A 6,990-nucleotide genomic window follows, 5' to 3' on the forward strand; every position below is an offset into this window, starting at 1 on the left:
TGTTTCAAGTTATTCATAGCAGTAAAATACATATTTTTGAATGATATACTATAATAAAATAGGATAACATAGGATGAATCAAATGAATAAGGAAGGTTGGTATTTTAAAGTTGAACTCCTTGCCTCATGCATCAATCACCCTCTTAGTAGATGGCATATCTAAACTTGTGTTACAATCTTGATGGAAATATCTGAGTGATCTGACAATGCCCATGTATTTATAATAAAATGTTTAACTCCTGGCAGTGCTGACTCTTCCCTTTATCTTTTGATAAGACTAAGTGTTTATTATGGTGTCATAGTATTGAGGTGAGAAAAATGTCATGCTTGGTCATACTACAAATAGAACCATGACTATCTCCAATGAATGGTTTCCCCATTGTCCTACAGTTAGCCAGTAAATAGGAATACTGATCCAACTTGTTAAAACATTGATGATATTTTTTTCATTTCTCCATTTCATTTGCTCTTTCATTAAGCACCCTATATTTATGTCTTTGTTATTTCACTTGTAGTCATAACTGTTTGGATCATTCTATTTATCTTTCTTCCCTCATCTTCAGTCATTTACCAAAACCAAAAATATATTACCAGGTGCTGGAAAATCAGAGATTCATTTACTCTTGATGAAGATTATGGGAAAGGAGGAGGCACTAATAGATGCAAAAGTGGTTTTATTCTAGCCTTGTGACCCCATTTCATTTAAAGTTTTCTTCTTTTTTGAATCTTTAAGTTTCTGTATCAGATACAAAAACAACCCTGTCTAGTTTGCTTTTTGTGAGTGAGTTTGAGTATTAGCATATGTCCTTCTAAATCTGCTCCCATTCTCTTTTGAATATTATAATATATTTTAATTCTCTAGCTGGGAGACACAAATACAGCTAGATATTACCCAAAATACCAAGATTTAGGGAGACAAATTTACAGCAGAAATCACCTAGCATTTAAGATGAGTAAATTCATATTCTTGCATGTCCTTCAACTTTTCATACCAGGTATTTACCGCTCCCCATTTCAATTAGCTATAAAGATAGTATAAGCATAAAACTGATGAACATACATTTTATTCTATAATCGTATTTAGTATGTGTTCATGGTATGTGATAAATACATTGTTGGGTTTTTTTGGTGTGTTGTTCTTTTTAATCCTAGAGGATATTTTTCCATTGATTTTCAGAGAGAGTGGAAGGGAGAAAGGGGGAGAGAAATAGAGAGAGGGAGAAACATGAATGTGACAGAGATATCTCCCTTCTGCTTCCTAAGTGGGGTGGAAGATCAAACCTGCAACCCAGGCATGTGCCCTTGACCAGTAATCAAACCTGAAATCCATGGGTGAACTGTCAATGCTCTAACCACTTAAAAATACTGGCTAGGACAAGTTTTTAAAAAGATAAACTTTTTCCTTTAAATGTATCATTTTAAACTACAGCTGCATCCTCAAATATTTTTTAAGTTTTGAAAGCATTTGGAGAACAGAGAAAAAATTTAATTTTACAGTGACAGACAATAAGAAATAGGATTTCATGTATAGAAAATAACTTTGTAGGCAGTTTTTTAATGTTATTATATTTCTTAAAAATACTAATCCAATTTGCTGAACACAATATCTGGATATCCAATAATCCTATATTTGTGTTTGGAATTTTCTATAATATTTTGATAATTTATTTCTAATGGGAAAGTCAGAACATGCACTTTTTTAAAACCCTCATAATTGAATAGTACATTTTTATTATAAATATAGCCAGGTAAAAACCTGTAAAAGCATATAAACCTAAGCAAAATCAGTTCCTTACTAGAAAATGATTACCTAGGCATTCAAACTCAATGGGCTTAAAATTGGTTGATTGGGATCCAAAATGTAATGTCAATTGAGTCATCACTTCATTAAACTGCAATGCAATCCTCTGATAATGCTCATTAATGTTAGAATGGACCTTTTAAATTACAAAGTGTTTTGTCAATATTAACCCATCTTCCTACCACCATGAAACCTTAATTGATTTACTGTTTATATTTCTATTTTACAGAGAGAGGGAGTGTTGGAGATGGGAGGGATGGAGAAAGGAGATAGAGAGGAGAGAAGGAAGGTGGAGGAGGAAGGGAAAAAGAGAATATGATCATGCAAAGTAGTCATATAGTTTGGAAGAAAGTAAAAGGTCATTAATAGCATTGAAAAGAGTAATAAACAGGGTTAAAATACCTCCACTTACTGGCCCATTCAAACTCCCATTATATTAGGAAACTGGGGAAGCTTTATGAGTTAGGATTCTTGGGATGTTTATTTGTTCCAGGGATATTATATGGGATAGGTATATAGGAACAGAGCTTAAGCCAAGGCAGAGGTGGCTCATTTGCATGCCACCACATCCCCTTGGATAAATGCCACATGGTAATAATGCTATCTCATTCTGGCATGGTGTAGAGAAGTTCACATCATGCTTTTTATATATTTATTATATTATATGATATCATATCATATATCATATCAATCATATCATATATTATATTATATTATAATATAATTATATAATACTATACTAGAGGCACAGTGCATGAAATTTGTGCATGGGGAAGGTCCCTCATCCCAGCCTGGGACCCCTCAAGGGATGTCAGATTGCCCTTTTAGACCCAATCCCTGGCCTAAAAGGGCAGTTGGACATCCCTCTCACAATCCAGAATTGCTGGCTCCCAACTGCTCACCTGCCTGCCTTCCTGATTGCCCCTAATCACTTCTGCCTGTCAGCCTGATCACCTCCTAACCACTCCTCTGCCAGCCTATTTTTCCCTAAATGCCCTCCCCTGGAGGCCTGCTCTTCCACCCCACAACTGCTCAGGCCTCAGTCCCTCCCAACTGCCCTTCTCTATAGGCCTGGGTCACCCCTAACTTCCCTTCTCTACTGGCTTGGTCACTCCTAACTGCCCTCCCCTGAAGGCTTGATCAACCCCAACTGCCCTACCTTGCAGTCCTGGTCCCTCCCAACTGTCCTCCCATGCTGGCCATCTTGTGGGAGCAGCCATCTTGTGTGTTGGAGTGATGGTAAATCTGCATATTACTCTTTTATTAGATAGGATAGAGGCCTGGTGCATGGGTGGGGGCCAGTTGGTTTACTCTGAAGGATGTCCTAGATCAGGGTGGGGGTTCCTTTGTGGTGTGGGTGGTCTGGGCAAAGACTTGTGGTGGTTTGCAGGCTGGCCACGCCCCCTGATGACCTGAGCAAAGGCCCTGGTATTTAGGGTTTATTTATCTTCTACAATTGAAACTTTGTAACCTGGAGCAGTGCCAAGCCTTCTGCTTGCTCCATGGTGGCAGCCATTTCTGTTGGGATTTATGTGTCTTCTATAATTGAAACTTTGTAGCCTGAAGCAGAGGCCTGGGAGGCCAGAGTGTGGGGAAAGCTTGGCTTCCTCCATTGTTGGGGGCAACCCTAGCCTCTTGCTCTCTGCAGCTCTGTGGCTGCCACCATTTCTGTTTGGATTTATGTATCTTCTGTCATTGAAAGTTTGTTACCTTGAGTGGAGGTCTAGGCCAGCAAAGGCAGGCAGAAAGCTTGGCTCCTTCATTGCCTGGGAAACCCAAGCCTCCCTCCTGCTTTCTGTGGCTGTGGCAATCTTGGTTGGGTTTATTTGCATATTTGCTCCTGATTGGCTTGTGGGTGTAGTTTGTGAGCATGGCTTGTGGGTATAGCAGAGTTATAGTTAATTTGCATATTGTTATTTTATTAGATAGGATTATATTATTATATTATATTATATTATATTATATTATATTATATTATATTATTATATATTATACTAGTGGCACAGTGCACAAAGTTCCTTCCCTTCCCTCAGCATGGCCTGCATCCTCTTCAATCTGAGACCCCTAAATTGAGACTTAACTGCTCAATTAGGATCAGGCCTAAACTGGCAGTCAGACAACCCCCTCACAATGTGGGACTACTGGCTCCTAACGGCTCACTTGCCTGGCTGCTTGAACTCCCCTAATCACTTTGCCTGCTGGCCTGCTTGCCCCCAACTGCACCCCAGCCAGCCTGATCATTCCCAACTGCTCTCCCCTCCTGACCTGATCACCCCTAATCACTTCTGCCTTGACCCTGCCACCATGGCTTTGTCCAGAAGGACATCTGGAAGGTCTCATGGTCTAATTAGCATATTATCCTTTTATTATAGATAGGATAGAGCATACTGCCATAATTATAACATATCTACCAGTATTACACTATGAGAATACATACTTTATGTGATAGGAAGGCATCTAATATATTATATTATATATGTTGTAAGTAATAGGAAATACTGTATTTATAGCAATGATATACACCCTGTTACTTCCCTTCCTGATCTGGGAATGGTTCCTCAGTTCTTTGAACTTTCCTTGCCCCTAATGTATTTTTTTTTTCATTCAGTATAACTTTATTTACTGTTTATTGCACATGATTTGAGGTCTTTAATTTCTAACCAGCAAAGATTCAAATAACTATTTTTTCCATGAAGTTTAACATTAACTTCAGTGAATTAATGTATTCATGTATTTTTATTGTAAACACGTGAATTATTCAGATTGTCATAGATCCTTAACTCATAAGCATGGACCATGTACAGGGTGGCATCAAGCCAGGAAGCCACTCTGCAAGCAAACAGATTATCTGCAAAAGGAGAAAAGTCATAGCACAACATTTAATGTCCAACCTGAGTCACCTCAGAATGTTATATATATTGAATACTTAATTCATATAATAGTGAGAACTGAACTGCTTGGTTGGTGATGGGGTTGACCTGGTTTCAGGAGGATTATTCCTGAAATAATTAAGGAAAGGGAGGCTCAATCTTTCTTCTTGGTTGCTTGCTCCTCCCCAGCACCTTTGTCTTTCTTCTTGTCCTCAGCTTCTTGGGCATCTTATCCTTCACCTTCACCTCCTTCTTCCTCCTTTGCATCCTCAAATTCTTCCTTGGTACCTTCTTCTTCTTCCTCTCCTTTCTCTTCCTCAGCCTCATATTTCTCCTTCTCCTCCTCTTCAGCTTCTCCTTCAGAAGGGGGTTCATCCTTAGGTTCTTCAGCTTTGGCAGCCTCAATGGTCTCCTCCACCTCGATCTGCTCATCCTGAATGTGCCTGGTGTATTAAGAGGGAAGGAGTGAACAGACATCAAATAGGAGCTAGTTTGTAAACTACAATAGACATATCACCAAAGATCTGGGAACTCTGGGAGTAGCAGCTGGCTATGCTTCTCATGTCGGTGAAACTGAGCCGGGTTTCCTCACCTTCCAAGAGTTTCCTGTAAGCTGCAATGACAATGTCCAAAGCCATCTTCCCATTGAGGAGGTCCTGGTATTCTTTTAAATATTATGCCATTTCACTCTTTGTATTAGTTCTCAACTCATTTTCTAATTTGTTGATTGTGTCCTGCATAGCACTAAAGTAGGATTTCTGCTTATCCTCCAACTCTTGCAGCTGCTTTTCCAGTGCTTCGTTCATGCCCCAGCTTGCTTCCATCTCCAGGGTCTTGTCCTTGAGCAGTTCCTAGCCAGCACTACGTAGGGGTTCTTGGCAGTGCACTCGGTCAGCATGGTGTAGCAGCTCTTGTACCATTCTTCTGCATTCTGCATGTTCTTGGAAGCCAGCTTCTCATACGGGGTGCAGATGTCCTTGAGCATGGTAGAGAGGTTGGACTTGGAGAACACGTCTATCTCCAGTCTATCTCCATGGAGATCTTAGCATACTGGATCTGCACCTGCAGCTCGGTGATCGCCTCTTTGTGCACCTTCTTCAGAAAGGCGATTTTGTCCATCAGGTTGTCAATGCACTTTTCCAGCTCAGTGCAGGCATGAGCCACCTGCCTCATCTGCACGTTTGCTCACCTCCATCATCCAACCCTCTGCATCCTCATGGTTCAGCACCTCTTTTTGGTAGATTGCCTGCAGGTTGTTTCCAGCTACTTCGGAGTTCTGGTGCCTCCTAACTGCCCACTTCCCTCTCCTCTCCAGGGACAGGGTACTGTGGAGCAGGGCACAGACATCCAATTTTAATTAAAATGTTCAACCGGGACCTGCTCCACTGGTGTCCTCAGGAGGCCCAGGGGCAGACAGTTATCCTGGGGATCCTGGCCATCCCCACCTACAGACCCCACAGGTGACATCAGGCACTGTCCATGCTGCCTGCCCAGTCCTGATCGACACCTGGACCCAACAGGCAGCATCAGGCACTGCCTGCTGGAACTGTCCAGTCCCGATTGATGATTGGATTCCACAGGCGATGTCAGGAACTCTCCACTGGGCCTGCCTGGTCCCCATCACCACCTGGATCCAGCAGGTGACGTCAAGCACTGTCCATGCCATCTGCCCAGTCCTGATCACCACCTGGACCCCGCAGGTGATGTCAGGTGCTGTCCATGCTGCCTGCTCAGTCCCAAGCACCCCTTGGACTCCATAGGTGATATCAGGCACTGCCTGCATGGTCTGCCTGGTCCCAATCGCTGCCGTAACTTCCTGGGGACATCAGGCTGCCCACCAGGCAAGCTGGGTCCATGGTGGCATGGACCCTGCAGACTACATCAGGCACTACCTGCCCTGTCTGCATATGCAAATTTACCTGCCATCTTATTTGGTTTATTTGCATATCACTCCTGATTGGCTTGGGTGTAGTGGAGGTAGGGACGATTAGAAATTTCACTTTTATTAGTGTAGATTATATTATATTATATTATACCCTGTTTCCCCGAAAATAAGACAGTGCCTTATATTAATTTTTGCTCCCAAAGATGCGCTAGGTCTTATTTTCAGGGGATGTCTTATTTTTCTATGAAGAAGAATACAGTACACATTTATTGTTAAATGAAAATAAAGGAAATTTATTACCTGTATACGGTATGGTAGTACAGTAGTTGTCAACACAAACCAGACAAACTGTGAATCCTACAGTATCAAGAATTTACTCATTTATTCAATGACAATCAAGTCATCATCTTCTGGAACATCATCATAACAATCCA

At 41.3% G+C, this 6,990-nt stretch overlaps 1 pseudogene; it reads right to left on the reverse strand.

The window, feature by feature from the left end:
- Positions 1–4,912: 4,912 nt before the first annotated feature.
- On the reverse strand, positions 4,913–6,454 carry LOC118720255 (annotated as a pseudogene).
- Positions 6,455–6,990: the final 536 nt, after the last annotated feature.

Source organism: Pipistrellus kuhlii, unplaced genomic scaffold, assembly GCF_014108245.1.
Source record: "Pipistrellus kuhlii isolate mPipKuh1 unplaced genomic scaffold, mPipKuh1.p scaffold_m20_p_16, whole genome shotgun sequence".
NCBI lineage: Eukaryota > Metazoa > Chordata > Mammalia > Chiroptera > Vespertilionidae > Pipistrellus > Pipistrellus kuhlii.